This window comes from Myodes glareolus, chromosome X (assembly GCF_982192425.1).
Source record: "Myodes glareolus chromosome X, mMyoGla1.1, whole genome shotgun sequence".
Taxonomy (NCBI): Eukaryota; Metazoa; Chordata; class Mammalia; order Rodentia; family Cricetidae; genus Myodes; species Myodes glareolus.
Window position 1 is genome coordinate 10,081,148 of NC_142053.1, and position 26,499 is coordinate 10,107,646.

A 26,499-nucleotide genomic window follows, 5' to 3' on the forward strand; every position below is an offset into this window, starting at 1 on the left:
AGTCTCCTTCTTCTAATATTTCACTTTTATGGAATGCATATGTAATAATCTAGATTTTTTAAATGTTAATTTTTCTCTATCCTGTTACCTTTTCCTGTAAACTTTTGCCCATAGAATATTTCTCTCTGATGTTAAGCAATATGATATCTTATTGAAACAACACTCCCAGGAAGCCAGCTGCAAAGTTGAGAGAAACCCAAGCCCAGTGTGGAAATATATGCCTGGAACTGAGAAAAGATGCTTTGCCAACATCCCCAGTTGTGTTCCCAGACATCTGCCACAGTTTATTGCCAGTCATGTAAATAAAACTACTTTGAACTTTCCAGCTGCCCTAATGCCCCAGTTACTTTCACCACATTAAGCAGAAAACCACTCAGCTAATACACAACAGATTGCTTTTAGATGTTAAATTTCAAGGTGTTTTGTTATATAGCAATTACTCAAACATGTGGCCTTTCTTGCATTTGAAAAACTGTTAGTTGAGTTCATCAAAGGAAAGTTCAAACAAAGTACTCCATTTGCTAATTTGATCAATTATCATTGTACACTACGGGATTTAGTCTTCCCGTCATCATTGCTTATCACTTGAATAAGTTTATAGTTAATATGACTGTGATATTAGATGAAAGAATGAAAGGAAATGTAGTATACTAGGGGCCACCAAAGCAATGAATTTTCACATTGCATTTCAATAAATGTAGACAATTTCTTATATCAATAATAAAATACAGATAAAATACTTAATAAAATACAGTAAAATATATAATTTTAGAATTTACAGATTTGGAATTTTAAAGATTATTTTGTAATGAACTCATATATAATAATTGTAATAATGAAAGTGAAACTGAATGATAATAAAACTATATTAAACTCAGAGTCCATGTGTCATATTTTAAAAAATGAATAGATTTTAATTACATATTTAAAAGAACAGGTTGAAAACTAACCTAACTTTAGTTGTTAGAAAACAATCATGGGGATTTACTTCTTCTTTTTTTTCCCCATTCCAATTATTTACACTACCTTCCCTCCTCCCAATCCCCTCCCGCTCCCCCATACCCCCTCCTCCCTCTCCCACCCTTCTTGAGAGATGGCCGGGTACCCTGCCCTGTGATAAGTCCAAGGCCTGCCCCCCCTACATCCAGGTCTAGGGAGCTGTGCATCCATTATACTAGGTTCCCAAAAAGCCAGAACATGCCATAAAACAAGTCCCAGTGCCTTTATCATGGCTTCTCAATCAGCCCCCATTGTCAGCCACTATCAGAGAGTCCGGTTTGATCACGTGCTCATACAGTCCTGGTCCTGCTGGATTTGGTGAGCTCCCATTACAACAGGCACACTGCCTCAGTGGGTGGACCAACCCCTCGCTGTCCTGACTTCCATGCTCGTCTACTCCCTCCTTCTGCCTTTCAGCTGGATCTTGGAAGCCCAGTCCGTTGCTCTGATGAGGGTCTCTGTCTCTATCTCCATCCATCGCGGGAGGAAGATTCTATGGTGCTATTTGAGATAATCATCAGCGTGATAGTGGGGCAAGGTCAGTTCAGACACCCTCTCATCTGCTGTCCAAGGACCTAGCTGGGGACATCCCCGTGGAAATCTGGGATCCCCTCTAGAGCCAAGCCCCTTGCCAACCCGAAAATCGATCCCTTAATGTAGGTATCTTCTTCCCTTCTCCTATATCTGCCCTTCCTCCATCTTCACCCTCCCACTCCCCCAAGCTGTTGCCAGTCCTTCCCTTCTCCCTTCCCTCTCCCCTTTCTCCCCACCTCACCCCCACCTCTTCTCCCCATGCTCAAAACTTTTGCCCTGCAATCATGTTTGCTTCCAATGTCCAAGAGGATTTATTTATTTTTTTCTTTGGGTTCACCTTGTTATTTGGCTTCTCTGGGCTTGTAAACTATAGGCTTAATGACACTGGTTAATGGCTAAAGTCCACAAATGAGTGAGTACATACCACATTCATCTTTTTGGGTCTGGGTTATCTCACTCAGGGTAGTGTTTTCTATTTCCATCCATTTGCATGCAAAATTCAAGATGGCATTGTTTTTTACTGCTGAGTAGTACTCTAATGTGTATATATTCCACACTTTCTTTATCCATTCTTCGATTGAGGGGCATTTAGGTTGTTTCCAGGTTCTGGCTATTACAAATAATGCTGCCATTCCACTAAAATCACAAGACAAGGCTATCCACTCTCACCATATCTCTTCATAGTGCTTGAAGTTCTAGCAATAACAATAAGACAACATAAGGAGATCAAGAAAATTCGAATCAGAAAGGGAATTTATTTCTTTTAAGGAAGTTTAAATAATGTAAACAAACTTCTTCAAAAAATTTTCACCTAAATTTTTAATTCCTTATTATAATTTTAAAGAACATTTATACTATTTTTTATTGAAAACTAAATAGGTAAGTATAATACATTTTATTGAGGCTAATTTTCGAAGAAATAGTGTGGAAGTTCAGAGTGATTAGTGGTTTATTGAAAAACATAGCTTATAAGTAACATAGGCATGGTTAAAAGTTTATTCATGAATTTGAGTCCATAGATCATTTTGTAGTTTTATGATGACAATTGATATTAGGAGAGAAGAACATATTGTCACAACCTGATTCTAATGTAATAATAAAAAAATCTAAACTCGATATTTTATAATGTAATTGATTAGTGGTTTTTCATGTATCAGGCTTTTTCTTTTGGACCGCAAACCAGCTCCCAAATCATAATACAGAGACTTCTTGTTAGCTATCAATGCTCAGTCCAGCTTAGGCTCATTTCTGACTATCTCTTTCAACTTAAATTAAACTGTTTCTCTTTATCTACTTTTTGACTTGGAGCCTTTTACTTTTTCCTTCTATATATCTTATTTTCACTGCTTCTCATGTCTGGCTGGCTGGAGGCTGCCTGTCTGTCTGCCTCCACATACCTTGTTCTCTTCTTTTTCCTTCTCCTCTTATTACTTTTGAGCATAGATTTATCCTTATACTTACTCTTGAAAGGTGAAACAAATGCAACAATCTTTACATAATTAAATACACATTTCTACTTCATTAGACAAATGCAACATAATGTTGCAGAATATTAGTTTAAGAGGTGTTACATTCATTTATGTTGCATTTGTTTAACTCTGTAAAGCAGTGTTACTTTGCCAGTCAAATACATCTGATTGGTCTAATAAAAAGCCAAATGGCCAACAGCAAGGCAGAAGAGAGGAATAGGTGGAATTGCCAGGCAGAGAGAATCTATAGGTGGAGATGTTTAGGCTCAGGCTCAGGTGAAGAGAGGAGGGAGGAGCAAAAAAGGAGAGGAGGATGTCAGGGGACAGACACTGAGTCACACAACCAGCCATGGAGTAAGAAGGGAAGAGAGGTGTATAGAATAAAGAAAGGTAAAAAGCTTAGAGGCAAAAGGTAAAAGAGAAATGGGACAATTTAAGTTAGAAAAGTTGGTGTGTTACATGAGAGGGGGGGGCCCTTCTGTTTAACAGAGTAAAATTACATATAACAAAACAGTTAACAAAACAGTTATCAAGCAAGAATTACAGTTACAATATTTATATCTACTTTATCTTTTATCATAACTAGGGAAAACTCTAGCTATAAATTCTTCAACTCCATCAAAGACTTCAGAATGATACAATATTACCTATGGAAACTGGAAGTACATTATAAACAACTTTCAAAACTTTAGAAATGACATAGGCATCTTGCTGCCTGGACAGTTACCCAAATTTCTTCTATATTGTTGTTGCATCCATCTTCGACCTTCAGGCCCGTAGTATCCAGCAGACTTTTTCACTAAGCAGGAGATTTCAAAGACAGTTCAGTCACTTTCTTCTGTATCCTGAAGAATGTCTCAAAGAGTCTTTCATGAAGCAAGAAACCTGAAGGATTATCTCACCTTTAGGCAAGTTCAGCAGTCATTTCTCTGCAGGTCCTGCACATCCACTGAAGCAGTCCAAGTGAGAGCAGTTTCTTGCCCAAATGGCTAGCAAACTCCATAAGGAGCCTCTTCAACACCCATCTTCCTCTCTAAGTAATTGGTTCTCCCAGGAGCAGAAACGTCTCACTGTCATGAAAAGTCCTAAGTTATTAAAACATTTTAACGGCCACATTCTGTAGTCTTTGAAAGATATGAAGAATGCCTATCCATCTGAAATATATCTATGCACATCTAGAAAATCTAACTAACATGACTACAGTCTTGATTATTATAGATGATTATCTATTAATCTATATTTCTTAATTATACATTACATTTTTAAATGAACTACACAACCACAATACCTTAATCAAGATCAGAAATACATATACAGATAACAAAATAGACCTTAAATTAATATCAATAAACCAAGATCCATACCAATGCAAATTACTCATATCTATATTATATTCCCCTTTAAATGTAAAAGGACATTTATAAACACTATTTGGGAATATGGGCATAGATTTATCCATACTGCTTCGTTATGATTGGGGGTACTATTAATCATGTCTTTTATGGTGTATCTTGAGTGCTAGGTTTATCTCAGCCAACAGTTGGGTGAAGAAATTTTTTTGAGGGTGTTTACAGCAACCTTTTAGGAGACCTTGGTCCATGAAACCATAAAGTAATCCACACATTATCATCTTTTGTGAAAACAAAAGTATAATCTCCTTTCAAAGCAACTTATCCTTAAACTCAAATTTGCAAGTCATGATACATTTATAATATACATTCTGGTTTAGCTTAGAAGCCTTTACAATAAATGTTTCTCTGTACTTAGTTCCTTCACAGTCCAAAAATTCAAAGAAAACACAATAATATACATAATCTAGACTCTCTGTGAATTTTTCATCTTTACGTGGCTTGTTTTTACTCTATTACTTTACACTGTCTCTTTAAAGACTTTACCTTTTTTTTAGATCATTAACTTTATTTTATGGCTCTTTATACTCTTTTTTTTTCTCAAGTCTACATACATTTATTCAACATTGTGACTTATATTTAGGTCTTTTATGTTTGAATCTGTCCTTATTGCATTGTCTGTAATTTTCTACTGTCTTGAAGAGCTTTTAAAATGCTAAACAGCTTGGTTGTAGCTGATCTGGATGTTGGCTCTGCCTCTCTCCAATTTTAAAATGGTGGAAGCACCACCAGTGCTAGCTCTGGGGCCACCAGGCAGGAACTGTGCTCAGCAGTCCAACCCCGAGAATGAGTGTGCAGCACATAAACCCTTTTTATCTGAGTTACAGCAAAATCTGCCACACAGAGCACTGCACAGCCTGAAAACATCTCTGTGTGGTGGCAGGAATCTGTCATGCTCTCCTGCTTGTGCACACCTAGTAGACCTGATCCCTCTGCCTGCCCAGTCAGGGAGCACTGAGCCACAGGCATGGTCTTAGCCACTTTCCTCCCAACCCTAGTGGGCACAGAAACACCCAAGCCCACAAATGCCATTGAAATGCTTTATAGCAGGAGTTCACACTGACGGCACAGCCCAGGAAGTCACGTTTTAAAATGGCATGGATTTTTTCTGGTACTGTTGCTGAGTCAAGAAAATCTCTCTGTGGCACGCCACCAGCAAACAGCAAAAAGCTGTGTTACACTCTGGGTTTTTTTGTCTGTCTAGAATTAAGCTCTCTCAGGTGTTTAAGTGAATTTAGTCCATCATGCTGGTACCAATTCTTGCATGAGGAGGAAGTCCCTTGTTTTTCCTGGCCACCCAGCTAGCTTACACCCAAAATAACCACACAGAAACTGTATTAATTAAACCAGTGCTTGGTTATTAGCTTCAACTTCTTATTGGCTAACTCTTACATATTAGTTTAACCCATCTCCATTAATATGTGTATTGCCACGTGGCTGTGGCTTACCAGAGATTCTAACCAGTGACCATGTCAGGCAGAGGATCTATAGCTTCTCTCTGACTCTACTCTTCTTCCTCCCAGCATTCAGTTCTGTTTTTTCCACTTACCTAAGTTCTGCCCTATCAACTAGGCCAAGGCAGTTTATTCATTAACCAATGAAAACAACACATAAACAGAAGGAACTCCTACACCAGTTGGAATTAATTCAAGCTAAAGTCAGCCATTCATAAATAAGAATTGCGTCTGTATATTTATTTGGGAGCTGGGTAGAAGTTCTCAAAGTGTAAAAAAAAGCAACTATATTATAAGCAAATGTAAAATATGTTTACACAGTTAAAGTAATAATCCACATCATAAAGAAATGTAACACATCTCTTAACAGTTAAATGTTCTACAACAATTCTACATTTTGTTTCTGTAAAAAGAAAGGTTGTAACTTTAGCATAGTAAGACTGTATACATTAAGAACAGTTGTCAAATAAGGATTATATTCACAGTATCCATTCCATTTGCACTTGGTAGATTTAGAGAAAATACTACATTATTAATTCTATCTTGGTGAGTCCAAAGTTTTGTACCTAATTTACCTTCTATTATAACCAAGGAAAAATAAAACTATCTAATCTTCAACTCCATCAAAGACTATAGAAGGATATAATATTACCTGGGGAAACAGAATGAAGTTTAACCTACCTACGAAGCTATAGAAAAGACAGACATCTGGCTGCCTGGGCAGTCACCTAAGGTTCCTCTGTAATGTTGCATCATCCATCTTCAGTCTATAGGCCTAGAATATCTGACAGACATTTCTATGAAGCAGAAATTTTGAAGGACTATCCTGTCTTGTTTTGAAAAGATCAGAAGTTACTTTCCTGTGTGTGGAGGGCCGGACCACATTCTCCATTGCTTCTAGGAACAAAGGTAGAGATTGACCTCTGTGACCCCAAGGTGTGGCGGCACACGCCTTTAATCCCAGCGCACGTGCTTTGTAACTCTCTACCGCTGCGTCCCTGACTACTCCCAAGGTTTCACCTGGGACTGGGAGCAGTTTGACCAATCCGAGAATGACACGTCCGAAGCGGGGTCTGTTTCCTTTATAAGGGTTGGGTTCCATCTTATCTGGGTCTCCGCCATGTGGCTTATGCTCTAGCTCCCAAGAGACATAAAGCTTTTCTGCAGAAGGATCCTATGTGTACCGCGTGGTTCTTGCTGGCGAGACGGAAGCGCGGGACACCTGTGTGTCCTGCAGAATGTCTGGCAGACTTTTTTTTATGAAGCATGAATTTTGAAGGAGTATCCTGTATTATCTTTGCAAAATTGAATAGTCTTTTTCTCTTGAGTCCTGCATGTACAGTTTGTACAGCATACTCTCAACAGTCAAAGAAAGAGCAGTTTCTTTTCCTGGTGACTAATTTGAAATAATGAAAGCAAACTCCATATGGGGTTTCTTTGTAGCTCATCATCTCTGAAGTAAATTGGTGCTGCCAGGGAACAAGTATGTCTCACTATCTTGAAAAGTCTTAAGTTATTAAACACTTTAATGGCATATTCTGTATATCTTTGGAGTGTTTGAAGATCATCTATCTATCTGAAATATATCTATTTAGCCCTGAAAACATACCCAACATATCTATAAGTTTGATTATTATAAATGACTATTTACCTGCATTTATTAATTATATATTACATTTTTATGAACTGAGTATGTACAGTACCCCCAAAGAAGAGTAGTAGCACACATACAGTATAACAAAAATAACTTTAAACTTGTATCAATATACCAAAATACATACCAAAGTAAAATATTTTAGTTAGTAGTTGTCTTTTATCCTATATTCCTATATCCCCACTAAATAATGACAAGCAGTCATACCCACTAAATAACCAAACCCAACAATTCCACCTCATGGGAATGTGGATGTTGTCTTCTTGAGACTCCTTTCTGTTATATGTGGACAAAGACATATTTTCAGGTAACCAAAAAAAATTGAGATAATTGTCATGTCCTGGAAAAACTAGCCATAACATTTATTGTCCAGTCTCTGTGCAATGGGAAAATGTAAGGCTTATCTGCAATCCTTGGTTAATTTCTAAGAATGAACCATCTCAGCCAGCAGTCTTGAAGCTGTTCAGGATACAGAACTCTGAGGAAACTGAGACAGAGTCACTCTGAAAGGACGGATCAATTGGGCTACCAAATTTTCCCTGCTGTCTGGTCCCCTGCTCTGAAAACACACCTAATTTCAAAGGTAGCATATATATCTGCATTAACACAAGTATGAACTATATTGTATACAAGCCAGCAAAAGATGAATTATATTTGAGCAGGCAAAATATTTGTCACCTGTATTTTTTGTAGGTTTAATCCATTGTGTCTGTTGCCGGGATTTTCAGAGGGTACTCACAATCAAAGTTTTTCTCTAGCACCCTTGAATGAATTTAAAGCCTTTAATTTCCTATGGAAATAAAAGCATAACCTCTTCCCCAAAGTAATACATCCTCTGACTTTAAATTTTGTAAAGCATTCTTAAAATATCTAGGCTGGGTTAATTCAGCAGTCCCTGTTACAATCCTATGTCTCTTAGCAGGTGTCATTCACTCATCAACATTCAAAAAATTCAAAGTTAATACAACATACAAGATCCAGACACACCATGTATTTCCCATTTCTAAGTAGTTTATTCTTTTTTATTATTTATAAACTATTTGCTTATAAAACTATTTGACTATCAATACCCATTTTCTTTTCTTTATTAAGCCTACACACATTTTAAAACACACTGTAACCTGTTTAGAGATTTTTCTCCATTGAAACCAGTTTTCCTGTGTTTCCAGTCTTTTCTGTCTACATCAGCAACACCTTAAAATGCTAAGATACCACTGAGTCCCCTGCCACAGTTTTGTTGGCTCTCTGTCTCTTCCTCGGGTCTATGAAAGCAGAGTCTTAAGTTCATTGGCCCAGTCCAGAGCTATGTTTGACTAGGAACTACATTCAAGTCCCCAGCTCTGTGATGCAGGTGTCAGTTCATGCTGCCTAAAACATCCCTACTCAGCACACTGTTTCTACTTAGTATACAGTTTTTTTCCTCCATTATCTCAGGCCCTATGTAGAAATTCAGGCTTTATGTTTGAATACCAAAAGTACCAGGTTTTTTTTCTTTTGGGCCACCAACCAGCTCTAAAATCGTGACATGGAGATTTCTTTTTAGTTATAAATCCTCGTCCTAGCATAGGGTTACTTCTGGCTAACTCATGCCAGTATGAAGATAATAGACTAAACTTCTGTACCTGTAAGCCAGTCCCAATTAAATGTTTTCCTTTATAAAACTAGCCATGGTCGGGTATCTATTCACAACAACAGAAACCCTAACTAAGAAAGTTATTTCTTCCTATGCTTTTTACTTTTTGTTTTTATTCAGATAAAATTTATATATTGCAAATTGTGCAGAGTTCAGGTATAGATGGATAGTTTTGACAAACATTATGACTATAAAAACACCTCCACATGTGCATTTATATCAAACAAAAATGTTCCTTTATATCCATTCTAGCCTGTTCTCATTCACACTGTCAATCACTATTCTAAATTTTTCCCCGAAAGAACATATGATTTATAAAATGTACACATTTTTGTGTGATAACCTTTAACAAAGTATATGTTTTAAGAACACTTTAAAATATTATATTTTCTTAAACATGTGTATATGCATTTGTCTGGAATTCAGAGCACAACTTACAGAAATCAGTTTTCTCCTGTTGTTTGGGAAGTTGGGGAAGGCAACAAATTGAAGGGGTCAGGCATAGTGGCAGATACCTGCTGAGAAAACTCATAAACCCTTAAAACACATTTAAGAATAATTTCAAGCATATTAAAATTATCAACTTTATTTTAGTTACTCAAGTCTTTTTTAAGAACGTAGTATACATTGAAATTATTTACATTTGATTGTGTTCTCATCTTGAGTGGGGAAAAAGATCCTGTTGTTTCTTTTCTTACAATGGGAAAAAGGATAGAATGATGAAGTGCCATAATGCAATTTTAAAACATTGAAAATAATGAAAAGCTAGAATGTTTCGAGTCAATATATCTAATTTTACAATAGTCCTGACAAAAATGAAGATATTCCAAAAATGTGTGTCTTTCAATATACCAAAATGTATGAGAAATAAGAGCCCAAACAAATGAGAATATCTACAGAAATTTACTACTTGAAGAAGGAAAAGAACAAATCTAGAGGAGAATTTGTCTGTTGGACAGAGATTTCTGATAGTTCTGACAACTTGTTAGACCATCTTACAGGATATGGCAGAAGCCCAAACAAGGATAGGTCAGTGTTTGCCAGTATCATACATTGACTGGGACTGCTTAGATGTGTATATGGCCTACACTTTTGTGACCATAATATATAAATCTCTTGTTGCTGTTTTCCAGTATTGATTTAACTCTTTTAATTGAATATTGAAGATGTTGGCTGACCTAATTTTCAGCGAAGGCTGTGACCACCAACTTCAATAACAGTTTTGTCCGAGATAACTCTTAAGTTGTTAATGCATCATATACACAATTACCTATGTGAATCTAGGAGATATTTATGTGAGTGGAAAAGACTTTTATGTCATAAAACCACAGTTTGCAATAAAAACCTTATACACACATTTTCAAAAGAATATATACTGTTCTTATAAAGACTTAATTGCAAAACCTTTGAAATGTTAACATTTAGAATGCATACATTTCAAATAAAGAAACTTATTTTTGATTTTATGATAAAAATCAAAGATGAGGCCTAGACACATAAGAATAATTCACTCAAGAAAAAAAGAAAAAAGAAAGGTGATTTTTCTCAGGTGCCAAATGATAGGAAGAAATGAAATTAAAAAGAAATGTTTGCAACCATTGTGCCCTTAAGGATATCAGGCCATGCTGGTTGTTATTTTAGCTTATAGGTATCATAACTAGGCAGGACTTTTGATGGCTTCCATCCCTTGGAAACTTGTATGGTGTCTCCTGATACCATGATTTCTAAGAAAAAGTACCATTATAGAGATCTGGAAAGTTTACTTGGCTATATATATATATATATATATATATATATATATATATATATATTTGTGTGTGTTTGATATAATATGTAAATATATATTATATGTCAATAATTAAACAATGAAAGAAATGGTGGCCATGAATTGGACAGAGAGATTCAAAGTAACATTTGGAAGGAAAGAAGGAAAAGGGGAAAATAATGTAATTATATTTTAACTTCAAAACTAAAATATTTTTAAAAGAATATATCAAGTAGAATGTTAATATATTATCCTATACTGAGAAGTTTGAACTTTAGTCACTCCAGGTATGATGCCAACAAATCATGGACCCATTCTAGATGCAACCAAGGTACAACATAGATAAACATTAAGGATTACTTCTTAAAGCACTGAGAAGGGTTCTTTAAGTAGCTTATGTGACATTAAAACATCCACTCACTGCAAAATCTCAACCCATTATGGATGATGACCTCATGGATTCTGCCTTCAGGAGTTTGTATTTCAGTTAACCTACATTCTTACATACTATAGAACCTCTAAATACTTTTTGACATAGGGGAGGGCAGGGGACAAAAATTGCTGGACTCTCAGCTAAGAATCTTATGACAGTTCTCACTGGCATTCTTCTAAAGTGTATTAACATCTCTATTACCATTATATAGACAAGGACATCTCTTTATTGTTTTCCCTAATTAATTATTAGTACCATGGTAATTTCTACCCCCAAATTGGGTGGTATGATCATATTATCCCTTGGGGAAAAAAGCCATACTAAAATAAAGGCCTATCAGTTACTTAGGCAATAGCAGATTGAATTTTGGCTATAATATACTATAGAAGTCTGTGACATACTATTATATATCTAAGCAGCATTATAAAGCATGTGCATACATACATACATATATATGCATATATATGTACATATATGTTTTTATCTTTGTTCTGTGCAGTTGTTATCCTCAGTTAATTCTTTTGTTAGTATTTATGAAATGCCTGCATTCTCATCGCAAATGATGAATTACCATGTTTTGGTACGGGAGAATTGTCTGTATTCTGTCAATCATGTTTTAAATAAATGCTGATTGGCCAGGCAGGAGGTATAGGCGGGAAAACCAGACAGGAAGTGGAAATGATGCAAGGAGAGCAGGAGAATTCTGGAGAGGAGGAAGTTGATTCTTCCCACTCCTGCCCAGATCACTGAAGCAGCAGGATATAAGCTGCCCCATTGAAAAAGGTACTGAGCCACATGGCTAAAAATAGATCAGATAAATGGGTTAATCAAGATGTAAAAGTTAGTTAATAAGTAGCCTGACCTAGTGGGCCAATCAGCATTATAACTTATAAAGTCCTCTGTGTGGTTGATTTTTCTCTGGGACTAAACAGCTAGGGGAACTGGGCAGGACAGAAAAACACAAACAAGCCGGCCCCCCTCATATTCCAGAATGGCACGGAGTCCTTTGTGTGATTTTTCTCTGGGACTAAACAGCTGGGGGGCTGGACAGGACAGAAACCCCCAACAAATAAACAGCCCTTTATGTTACAGATTGGCGCACACGTGGATAACTGCATCCACAGAAAGCCTGAGAAAGCTTGGGAAAGACTAGAGTAAAGCATTTCGGTTTTCAGCCTTGGCAGGAAAAAAGCTGCACTGTTTTAAAATGCCAGCTGGGCCGTCCTGCCAGGGAAAACTCTGAGTCTTTCAAGCAGGCAGTCCAGACTATGGAAACACTGTTGCAGCTTGCTTCCTGGCAAGGAGCTTGAAACGCCTTAAGAGCTTTTGACTGTTGTTTTCTCCATATTCCTTAGCAAATTAAAGACCCATGAGGTCAGAAAAAGAGAGATATACAGTAAAGAGAGATTCAAAGCTTAAGAAAACCTCTAAATGGTTTACATTGTGTTAAAAATATATACAGGCTAAAGGTTAAAGTTCTCAGAGTTAAAAAAGAAAGAAAGAAAGAAAGAAAGAAAGAAAGAAAGAAAGAAAGAAAGAAAGAAAGAAAGAAAGAAAGAATGAGTAGCCTGGGAGGCAGAGACAGACAGATCTTTGGGAGTTCAAGGATAGCCTGGCCTACAGAGTGAGTTCCAGGACAAAGATATGCAGAGAACCTGTCTCAAAAAGTCAAAAGTTAAAAATAAAAATAAAAGAAATAGAGGTTAAAAGAAAGCCACGTAAAGATGGAAAATACACAGAGAATCTTGATACTGTATGCTATTATGCTCTCTTTAAATTGTTTAAATGCTGAGGAAGGAGCAACAGCTGCTAAAAGATACTTGCTTATAAATGCTGCAGAATTAATCCAAGATAGGTATTTTGAAAATACCTTGGCTTCAAAATTGAAGTCAAAAGGTATGTTACTTTGGAGAAGAGATTTTGCTTTTGTTTCCACAGAAAATGAGAGGCTGTGGATTTATTCAGAGTTAAGAAAAATCATCTTTGACCAAGGGAGACCACCTGAGGAACAGATGGCCCAGATATCTCAGTTCTTCAACCAGAACAGGTTCAAGACTGCTGCCTGAGATGATCAAGACTCACAGGATACTTCAGTCAGGACTGGACCATAACTTTAAATTTCCTTTAGGTCCCCATAAGATTATCAGCGCCCCCAACCAGCAGGAAGTAGCCTAGAATACTACGCCCACATTCCCAAAAACTGGACTATGGGTATTTTTGTTTGTTTGTTTGTTTTTCTTTTTTTAAAAAAGAGGGGGAAATGGTGCAGGAGAATTGTCTGTATTCTGTCAATCATGTTTTAAATAAATGCAGATTGGCCAGGCAGGAGGTATAGGCGGGAAAACCAGACAGAAAGTGGAAATGATGCAAGGAGAACAGGAGAGTTCTGGAGAGGAGGAAGTTGATTCTTCCCACTCCTGCCCAGACCACCGAAGAAGCAGGATTTAAGCTGCCCCATTGAAAAAGGTACTGAGCCACATGGCTAAAAACAGATCAGATAAATGGGTTAATCAAGATGTAAGAGTTAGTTAATAAGTAGCCTGACCTAATGGGCCAATCACCATTAAAACTTATAAAGTCCTCTGTGTGGTTGATTTTTCTCTGGGACTAAACAGCTAGGGGAACTGGGCAGGACAGAAAAACACAAACAAGCCAGCCCCCCTCATGTTAAAATGTTTTGAATAATAAGTATTATTTGCTATTTTCAACAATGTTAAGGAATGAGATGAACATATAGATAAGTGTTCTAAGTTCACTCTCTTTGTTCAGAAAGCAAGTGATCTTATTCCAGGAACACTGAGAATATTCAAATACTGTGATTATTTCACACACTTTATGTGCTATTAACAACATTGCTACAGGTGTGTCATAATTAAATGCAATAATGATAAAAAACAGTTAGATACTAATGATTTTTAAATAAATTATCAATTTTGACAAAATTTACTTTATGTAGGATTTTACTTTAATTTTAATTTCTTTTCTGTCTTAATAAATTCTTACAAAATTGGGCTGTGGAGTTAGCTCAGTCAGTAAAATGCTTGCCTTATATGCATTATAACATAAGTTACATGCCTAGAACATATTTATAAAAAGAAATAGCTCTGTATAGTTATATTTACTTTTCAGCACTGGGTAGGTAGAGACAGGCAGATAACCAGTGCTTTCTGGATTCTCAACCTAATGACTGTGTTTCAAAGAATTCATATCCAGGTTATATGGACAAACAAGAAAATAAAATAAATAAAATGCAATAAAAATAAAATACAAGGGCAAACAAGAAAATGGATATTGCCTGAGTAAAAAAATACTCAAAGTTGATCTCTGAACACTTACAACACACATACACACACACACAAACACACAAACACACTTTTTTCACACATACAGGCACGCACTCACATATACAGTGGTGTAAGCATATATCTCCATATTAGCATATACACAAAAATATGCAACCATACGCACACAAGCATACACATACTGAAAATGAAAGAGTTTATTTTTCCACAACAATGGATGTTATCTCTAATTAAAATGTATCTGATAATTAGAATAAATGCATGAGATGTGAATATCATTAGTATGGCCTACCACTGAATTTAATATCGAATGTTGATTAGATAATTAACTGTTTGAAGCTTCTGTGTCCTCTTTTTAATTTGAAGAACCATTGAAGCTATTTTAAATACTAGAAATCATAAATATAAATCACAAACATTAACCACTCAACATTTTTATTATTGGTAAGAATGACTGGCTAAGAGTTTAATTGAAATTTTTATCTTTGCTGTTGAACTTACTATGTTTAAACTTTCTTGTATGATATTTCCTTGACTTAAAAGAGTCCTGCAACTTTTGTAACTTCTTTTTTTTTCTTTTTTATTAAATAGAGCTTCTTCAGAAAGTTTTTAATCTTATAAAAGTCCTTTGAAAATTAACCATAAATTTTCCTGTTGTCTAACCAATTAGGCACTTCCTTATTTGAAATCCTAGTGAAGGGAGGTTATGGGTGCAGGGGAGAATGATGTAATTTCAGGAAGGTCTGAGAAGTGCTGTTTTATTAGGTAATGATAAATAAGAAATTATTCATATGGGTTAAGGGCATGGTAAAAGTGAAGAGCTTGAACTATTGTGTCTCTAAACAAAATCAAGCCTGTTTTCTAAAATACTTGTCTTTCCATTCCTCAATTCTTTTCATACTTTTCCGTTGATGTGATATACTTGACATCATTCAGAAGTATCTATATATACTGATTATTGAATGCTGGATGAATGGCTTTGAATACTGCTTTTGAGTTTGCTAATGCATTTAATATATTTATAAGCTTTATTTTGCAAAGGAAAAATCTATTACTTTCTGAAGTCATATTAATAGCTGCTTATTTGAGTGCATGATATTGTGACTAAGAGTTTAGGACTGCTCCAGTGCGCCCAGGATTGGTGAGAGAAAAATAAACTAGATAGAAGTATAGATTACATGACATATGAAAAATATTTTATCATAACGGTCATTTTAATTCAGTGTAACAGTGATTAAATTTTATCAGCAAAATTATTTTTTGTTTAAATGCTTTCACACAGAACCAAAGGAAAGTACACAAAATGCCAAGTTTTCTCTGTTTCACGTGATTTTTTTAATTTTCAATATACAATTTAAAATATACCTGGTTGGTGGATGTAAAAATCTAAATGCAGTGTTATATGTGGAAATTATTTCATTCATTAAAATTCTCCCCTAATTTCATAAAAAACAATTATGAATTCCTAATAAGATCATTCATTCAATGGCATCTTAGGGTAAAAAACACATTCATGCACATACATACTTTGTTAATGAATATATTGATACAAGTCTGACTATAATAAGAAAATGACGATCAATCTTGAGTTAACTTTTGTAAGTTATTGGGTCTCCAGATGCTTTTTTAGTATTTCCTCCTTTTACCTTTAAAAATTGCACTTTGTAGCCCCCTGGTGGCTTGGTAGATTCAGTTGGCTAGTTTGAACTAAAGAGTTGTGAACAGAAATAACATGACAGATCTGGATCACCATATTTAATTACCAGTGTTAAGACACTACAAATTTCACTTTCTCTCATAATAAGAAATGATTTCGATATTATGATGGTTTTATCATTGGATTCATGAGTGTTATATAATAACTTATTTGGAAAAGGAAGCTTCTAAAACCATAGAATTTCTTGAGTGGTGAAAAATTTATTACTTATGGGAAATTTTTCAAACCATGCTTGATAAATTATGTTCATTAAATGACTCAGTGAGACTCTGAATTATTTATATCAAATAAGTAACTTCAGAGACAGATTGATCAAGCCATTAAGACTCGCCTTATGGTTACAGAGCTATAACACGGACACAAGAGACATCTGGTAAGGTAAAGACTGAATTTAAGTGGTGGCCAGTGTTTCATTAAAAATGATTATACAATAAAACTTCAACACAAATGTCAGCATGAAGGGTCATGTGAACCTCCCCAGTTAACCAATACTCTGTGTTGAAAAATCATCTGACTCTACAGAGAGAGGACACTTTGTGTTTCAAATACTCTTGGCCTCAGCCTCTGTGTACTGTCATTTTATTTTATTTTTATTTTTTGAGTTTTGCTAAAAAGAGTTTATTAGCATGCAGCTATCGTATGCACATTAGAGAAAACACAGAGAAATGAATTAACATCTAGATTACATGGCAAAGCAGGCGTCTATGCTTGAGACTTTAAAAACCATCCTAGTTAATAACAAAGAAAGGCTGCTGTGCTGAAAGGTTCTGTTTTTTTAAAAAAATGTCTAATATGTGGTCAGCAATGCACCTAGAACAAAGGTCAGGTTTGCTATGTGTATGTGAGTCAATGTATTCTTCCTGCTTAGACTCTCTGCAGATCTAGGTATCGATATCCTCAGAACATAGAGGGAGGTTTTCTTATGAATGGAAATGGACTTTAATGTACACACATTTGTTCTACAAGAGAACATACTTTTTGTTTTGTTTTGTTTTGTTTGTTTGTTTGTTTGAACTATGGACCCAGACATGGCTCTTGGCAGCAACTTAGGCCTCAATGACATACTGGCTCTGGATGGAAGGAATGTCCTCGCAGGTGGGAACGGTTCTGCCAGTTGTGTGGTAGCTGGACACCCCCAAGGCCTCGGGTTGCAGCTCCAACCTGGGTCTCATTAGTGACAGTTCAGGACCGGGACTTCAGTTCTGAACCCCCAGCCATGGTAGGACCATGGACTCCAACAAAGTCCTTAGCAGCAGCTGAGTCTGAATGTCACCACTGTCCCCAGAGGCACTATGACCCTGAGACAGTACCTTGGCCTTTGATCATGGGAGTCTGCTTGGCCTTCCATGGCAACAGGAACATTAGACATTTTGAAAGACGCTGGCTAGAGTGGGGTCGCATGTGTACTGTCATTTTAGACTCAAGGATTTTTCCAAGTGTACTGCATGCTTATTATTTATTTATTTATAATTATTTGTTGCAGTTCTGGAAATAGAACCTGATGTGTTGCACATGCTAGGGAAGTACTGTTTTGCTATGCTAAATCATTTAGCTTAGAAGAACTGCATTTAAATAATACTTTTCATCACTTATTACTCCTTTACATAATCTTGTGACTCATAATAAACATAAGATAAGCAACAAAGTTTTAGGGTTTAAGAGATGTATTTTTAAATCCACTGTTATTCTTCATAGCTGTGTGTATTTGGATGTAACTTCACAAACCTGGGCCTTGGCTTCTTTCATCACAGGAATGTTCTGAACCTGAATGCAGAGTGACAGATCAACACTAGTATATGATAACTGTTCATTATATAAATTATAAATTATTATAATTGTATAAATTATATAAATATAAATTTTTATAATTATATATATTCATATATAATATATAACATATATAAAATATATAAATGGCATAATTAAATCATACAATTAAATTATATAAAATATATAATTATATAAATACAATTATATATTTATGTATATAATTATATAAATATAATTATATATTTATGTGTATATATTTGTACATTATATACAGTGTTCTGAACCTGAATTAATGTGCCAGATCAACACTAGCATATGATAACTGTTCATTATACACACAAACAAGAGACATGGATTCAGCTAATTGTATTTTCATTAAATAAATATAATTATATATTTGTGTGTATATATTTGTACATACACATAAATATATATTTAGGTAACAATAATAAATAAAAATAGGCAATCAACTTGAGAATTGAGAAAGATATGAGCGATGTTCAAGAGAAGGTATTTGGGAAGAACTTGAGGGAGGAAAGGGAAAAGAAAAAAGTAATATAATTTTATTTCAATTAAAAATATTAAAATACATAAAGTAAATTATAAATACAAAAATATGAAGCACAGAAATGAAGGAATAACAAAGTATTAAAGTTGTACATTTTAATTTAATTATTTGCTTTTAGTTTCAAAACTAGTCTTGATATATTAGGAAATCAAACAGAAGAAATCAGTGAATAAAGAGCAGAATTTGGGGACCATTATTGGAAAACAGAAGCTTATGAACTTCGGAGGCAAACAAATGTTATTTTCCTCATACCGTGTTCTAAGAAAATCTGAGGCTTTATTCATATATCACAGAGAGGTAAAGATGTTATTCCTCTTTATTTCAGTCTCATAATAATCACTATAAGGTAGGTGTTTTAAAATATCATTTTGTCTCTACTACTATATCAAATACTTTATTTTGTATCTTCATTCACTTTATACTAGGCAAAAAGTCTCATGAGATACATATTATTAGTTTCCATAACTGACTTAACAATGAAATGCTAGGAAAGTCAGTTATAGAAGGCCAAACACCTGAGAAAAATCCTGATGATTCACATCTTTATTGCCCCTTCTATGCCTGCTGAACCTAGTTAGCTAAGCTTAATCTGTGTCTCACAAAATCACAGCAAGCAAGATTACTATTCACTGACTTTTTTATTTAATGTCAACTTCTACCTCTCTAAAGTATGTGAAAATTGGTTTTGTCAGTGTCTTCTCACATTGATTGGTTTCAGCACAGTGAGAATCATTCTGTCAAACTGAATATTTTCTGCTTGTCTCATCCATTGCTTCATCAAGATCCTAAATCCAAATGCTGACAAGACTCCAAATGCCCCAAAATGCCCATTTAATTCCACTATTCCTGTGCTTTTATTCTTCTTTGTTAACTTGGGACACTGTGCATGTCAGATTTTCTTCTTTTTTGCCATGGCTTTTTTTAAACAGTCTTATTTGTTAATTTATTAATTAATTCATTTATTTTTAATTGTTTTTATTTTTTTATTTTTTACAACCTTTAATTGTTTTTATTGAGCTATATTTTTTTCTACTTCTCTCCATTCTTCTCCCCTCCCTGCCCACCCTCTCCCATGGTCCCCTTGCTCCCAATTTACTCAGGAGATCTTGTCTTTTTCTACTTCTCACGCTTCCTCTGTGTCTGGGTGATGACTGCAGCCTGAAACTTCCCTCTTCCCAGAATTCTAATATAGTCACACCTTGTTATATAATTAAGACTTGTTTTTCTTACTTGGGCCTCAGTTTTTCTATTTAAGTTTTCCAACAAGGTTTCTAGTAACAATAATTTTTAGGGGAAAGGTAAATATAACTTTTTAAAACTCTCACGTGATCCTGACAACTTCTGAATGAATGCTACGGACACGCTAATTGTCCACAGCATTTTCCTCTAATAACCAATGCAACATCTACAATGAAGTACAGTAGCATTATAATGTTAAGATGCTCATTTGAAAAATGTTTTGATACTTGTGAAAGGCAGTTAAATAAATTTAAATCTGTAGCACTGAAGAGTAATTTCTCATTATTTTGCATTAGCTTCCTTTCATTTGCTTTCATTCACTATTAGGAGTGAGGAGTCTCCAATGATTTCTCATCATATTTGAATACAACATGTGTTTGTTATCCTGTTAATTAAAAAATAACTAGAGTTATTTTTAAAGTTTGAATAATTCTCTTAAATAAATCACAACAATACACACACACACGTTCCAGGTGATGCTCAGCTATAGACTAAGACTGGGGATTTTAAAATCTGTTACCCGCAATGTGTCTGAGTAGTGCCTAGGTTATACCTTCTTCACAGATTAAGAAAATATGCTCATAGATGGAGAATAATTTTTATAACAAGAAATTTCTGAGCTAGAACTCAGATTGGGCTCTTTATGAGACCAGAGCTTGCATTTCTTTAATTAAAGAATTATGCTTCAAAGCTACATTGTCTAATTGAAACTCAGAATCCATACTTCATTAGCACTAGGACATATTTCAGTCTATAATAGTGAACATATTTTGGCAAAGAAGTGTGCCTTAGTTTACATTCACAAATTGACTGTAAACTTATCCCAAGCAACTATATAAGAAAGAATCTCGTGAGTGATTTCAGAATTCCAGATGCTTTTGTTATAACTTTTTCTTCATAATTTCCTAGTAATATTTTTAACTATTATTATAATTTCAGTGAAAGGCACACGATACCTTTCAGAATCACTCCAGAGATACCCAAAACATTACAGAAAATTATTGCCATTGTTCTTTATGGGTCACCATAACTAGATGACAAGATCCTGCTATTGAAGACATTATATACTTTGGTTGAAGGACATAAATAAGTAGATTTTGAACTGAAAATGCAGCTCTTTTTTTGTTGGATAGCTTTCACACTGATGTAAGGTGTAATGCTGGCTGCTGAGATAGAAACATTAGTGGTCTTACCCAGTGATGGAACATGCATATTGCAATACCTACATGCCAGCAAAATGTATCCACTGGCAAACCCATTTATGGGGTAGCCAATTACTCTCCTGACTGAATTTGAAGCCTGTTCTATTGGGAAAAATTCACATCTGTTGCCATGAACATAGTCATGCTTCTGTTCTAGATTCTTTTACATTTTTTCTTCTCTTTCTTCTTTTTCTTTTCTTTTTAGACAGGACTTCACCATGTATGTATACAATGTTGGCTATGTAGACCAAGTTGGACTCAAATTTGTGACAAAACTACTGATTCAGTATCCAGAATGCTAGGAATACAGATATGTATTATTATAAGCAGATTCTACAATGTTTGTACACAGAAAACATTTCAGTATTTGAGGAACACTACTCACTGCAGAGAAGATCAAAAGCATGCTGAAGTTTACTCATGGCTTTGATATTGATAAAAGATATTCATGTGAGAAATGGGAAAGAACGGGTGAGTGAATATGTGTGACTGTGTGACAATTTACTGGGAGAATATATTTTAACATTCCCACACTGTATAAAATGTTCCTAATTTAGCCATATCTGTAGTCAAACTCTTGATGTTTCACTAATGTCTATTTGACTAAAAGAAAAAACATAGAATTTCACCGAAAGTCTTTTTGTAATTTGGATCAAAGTTACATTTTAAAACAAAAACATATAAACAGATGGGTAACAATAATGGAAAAATCTATAAGGAATGTCATTTCTGGTTATTAAGGACTTCCATGATCATTGAAGATAGTTTGAAAACATTGTTATATGTAAACACAACATCTATATACAGACATCACACATACATATAATGTTGATACCTGCATGACCAAATCAATACACATGAAAATCTTTACACTTTTTAGTACATTTAATTCTATTTATTTCTATGTATCATACACATAAATGCACATCCTATAGTCTGTTGTATATGTTTATATATGAATCAGGGAGCTACTAATTTTGGCTTTCTGAACCAAATTAAAATTTCAAAACCAAAGACTGATATTATTTTATTATTTTTGAAAATCTACGTACTATATGACACAGAACTGAGTGAAAGAAATGAGGGTTAAAAGCATTGCTAAACATCCAATTTCTTTTTGGAATGTTTATCTGTTCTTTGGAAAATCTGCTCAGACAAAAGCAGATGTTGGTGTCAACAAATTCTTGGTCTCAGTAGAAAGCCATTGTTAGTCTTTGTACAGGAGGAGGATCTGAGGAATATGTCAGCCTAAGCTTGGATCCTGTAGTATCTAGAAAATAGCTTTGGCATATTGCAAAGAGCTATCTGTTCTATAGCCTGTACTTTAAAAATGGTAAATTATAAAATGATGACTTTTTAAATGTTGAGTCCTCATATTCCACCATCAAATAAACCATAGCCACATATGGTGTGGGAGAATTGTCTGTATTCTGTCAATCATGCATTTTAATAAAACACTGATTGGCCAGGCAGGAAGTATAGGTGGGTCAACCAGACAGGAAGTAGAGGCGGGGTGATGAGAACAGGAATATTATGGGAAACAGAAAGTTCCCTCCGCCACTTCTGCGCAGACCACTGAAGAGGCAGCATGTAACTTGCCGAGCTGAGAAAGGTATGGAGCCATGTGGCTAATGTAGATAAGGATAATGGGGTAACATAAGTTATAAGAGTTAACAAGAAGCCTGACCTAATGGGCCAATCAGTTTATAACCTTATGGAGTCCTGTGTGTGATTTTCCTTTGGGGCTTGCCGACTGTGGGGTACTGGGCGGCACAGATACCCCAACAAGCCGGCCCCCTCATGTTAGTTAGATAGATAATTAGATAGATAGATAGATGATAGATTCTATCACATGAAATCCAACTAGTTTTGAAGAGCAGCTTGTTTGTACTCTATAATTATATATAAAAGCCCATTTATATGTATATATATATATAAATGTGTGTTCATGCAAATACAGAATAAATAAATTCATATAGTATGCTGTGACAGTGTACTCAATCACATTATGATATGGCTTGCTAATTTTCTAGTTAGGTTTTATATTTTGCTACTTTTGTTTTTGTTATGGAAGTTGTTACTTTGCCTGTCAGTAAGTAAGATTAAATTTCGACTGTGGTAATTATTATACCCCCAGAACATTAGTCTCACTTATCCCAGACAATGATTTCTCTTCTTTCTCTCTATAATCTCTAAACTCTCATGTGATTGTTTATCCTGCTATTTGTCACTACATGTATTGTTTCTAAATTGAGTACTTACTCTCTGATCCTCTGCAGATGAAAAAAAATTAAAATAAAAAAAAGCAAACACCCTGGAGTAATTTTCAAAATTCCAAATGAATAGCTCATAATTCTACAAATTACTGGTGACCACAGAGAGATTAAACTCAAGAAAGTCCAGACCATTTTCCTTTTGGAAAATCTTCAATTTCAAGTAATTATTTTCCAGGATGTTTTGATGTTTGGATTCGAACAAAGTGTTTCTGAATTTTGTAAATTTACTGAGTTCCATAGTCAAGCATGGGATTATCTGGAATTGAGTAAGATCTTTAAATCTTACCATCATGAGCATGTATATAAACATGTATATAAACATGTATATAAGTTGTTCGTACACTGGGTAATAGTAGCACACATCTTTATTTCCAGCTCTCAGGAGACAGTGTCAGGTGGATCTTAGTGAGTTTGAGGCTTGCCTGGTTTAAAAGAGCTGGTTCCAAGACAGGCTCCTAAGCTACAGAGAAACCGTGTCTTGAAAAAAAAAACAAAACAGAAAGAAACCATGTCTTGAAAAAAAAACAAAACAGAACAGAAAGCCAAAAAGAAAGTTGTTCTTATATAGCTCAGAAACTTGAATATATCTGTCTAGGTTCCTAATATTAGTCAGAGTTGTCATAAAAATCAAAGGATATTTCCATTAAACTTGAAAATTTCCTACTCATACTACATTGTTTTATTTTATTTGATTGTTTCCTGATCTAAAAGAATGAGCATGTAGAGCAATGCTGAAGGATAAACAAGTGTTTGCAAAGTAGCAGCTCTATTTTTTCTTTCTCTATGATAATATCAAAGTTCTACACCAACAATTTTGTTTGATGCTAAAATCAATAGATGGATACCAAATCTCTTTTATTGATTATTTCGAAGTTTCTGTTATTTATAGCAAGAGAAATTATTAATAATAATCATAACAGAGATATCTTTATTTTAAGAACTTATATCTTAGAAAAATAAGTTGAATTGTACAACCCTTATTCTATTAATATGAAAAATAGATCAATATAAAAATTATTCTGGGCTGTATAAGAGCTAACTCAATATTCCCCTAACACTAAAGTCAATAATATTGTTTTTATATAGTTTTCAAACTGGAATCTATTTGATACGATCTTTCTGGTATGAATCCAGGTTTCTGAATATTGTTTCCTTTTTTCTAAGCATAATGAAGTATTAAAATAAACTAATGATTCTCCATAGTTTGTTTGAATAGTGTTTGTAAAGTTAACCACAAAATGGCCTTACTTGTTTTCTATACTTCCAATTACCCCATTACCTAAGTCATATTATAAATTTTTGACAAGCTAATTTTGTGAAACTATGCTACTGTTTTTATATGATGAGCTGTGATTAATAACTTTTTCATTGTTTTATTAGTTTAGGGAATAAAACAGTGTTGACAGAGGTTTCTGTCCTGCCAGGTCCCATAGCCATTGTTTACCAAACACACAGAGGCTTACTTTAATTATAAACTGGTTGACACATTAGGTCACACTTCTTATTAACTCTTACATCTTAAATTAGCCCATAATTCTTGTCTGTGTTAGCCATGTGGCTTGGTACCTTTTCTCAGTGAGGCATTCTCATTTTTTTCCTCTGCATCTGGGTGATGACTGAAGACTGAGTCCTTCCTCTTCCCAGAATTCTCCTATTCTGGTCATGCCACCTACTGTTCAAAGAAGAGCTCCCTGAAAAATATCTGATAGTAGCAGATGGCCCAGATGATCCAACATTTTAAGGGACCTCTGTGGGAGTTTCCTCTGAGTTCTACATCCAGAAGAGCCTCATGACTATTAGCTGAGATGATCAAGGCTCACAGAATATTCCAGTCAGGACTTGACCATAATCCTAAATTTTCTTTAAGTTCCCATAAGATCATCAGTACACTCAATCAGTAGGAAATAGCCTGGAAAATTATGTCCACATTGCAAAAACAATGGAGTACGGATGTTTGTCTATGTTTAGAGTGTTGGTTCCAAGTTGTTATGGATAATGGTCAGGAGAAAAGATAAACAAAGGAGATTAAATCCAAAGTTTTGTTTCAAAAATTGGGGGGGGTGTGCTGTGGGACAATGGTCTTGTACCCTGTAAAGGTTTGTCCCATGTATTGATTTAATAAAACACCGATTTGCCAGCAGCCAGGTGGGAAGTATAGGTGGGGTGATCAGAATAGGAGAATTCTGTGAAGAGAAAAGGCTCAGACTGCAGTTGTCACACAGACGCAGAAGAAGCAAGATGAGAATGCTTCACTGATAAAAGCTGTGGCACCAGACCAAGCAGTGATGGTGCATGCCTTTAATCCCAGCTCTCAGGAAGCAGAGGCAAGCAGATTTTTGAGTTCAAGGACAGCCAAGTATACAGAGTGAATTCCAGGACAGCTAAAGTACAAAGAAAATCCCTGTCTCAAAAAACCAAAAATTAAAAATAAAAGTTAAAGAAATAGAGTTTAAAGTAAAGCCAGGTAAAGATGGAAAATATACATAAATTCTGAATATTGTATTCTATTGTGGTATCTTTGAGTTGTCTGACTGTTGAGGAAGGGACAGCATCTGCTAAAAGACATTTGATTATAAATGCTGCTGGATTAATCCAACATATATTTTTTCAAAATGCCTTGACTTCAAAATTTAAGTTGGAAAAGATGTTTTATTTTTATTTCTACAGGAAGTGAGAGGCTGTAGATTCATTCTAGGTTAAAAAGAAAAATCAGGTTTGATTAAGGAAGGCTCCATGAAAAATCTCCAATGGACATGAATGACCCAGATTGTCCAACATTTCAGAGGACCTCTCTTGGAGTTTCCTCTGAGTTCTACATCCAGAGCAGCCTCAAGACTGTTGGCTGAGATGATCAAGTCTCATAGAATATACAAGTCATTACTTGACCATAATCCTATTTTTTTCAGATTCCCATAAGATTATCAGCACCCCCAATCAGCAGAAAATAGCCTAGAACACTATACCCACATTCCTAAAAAGTAGATTATGGATGTTTGTTTTTCTTTAGAGTGTTGGTTACAAGTTGTTATGGATAATGGTCAGGAAGAAAGCTAAACAAAGGACATTAGATTCAGA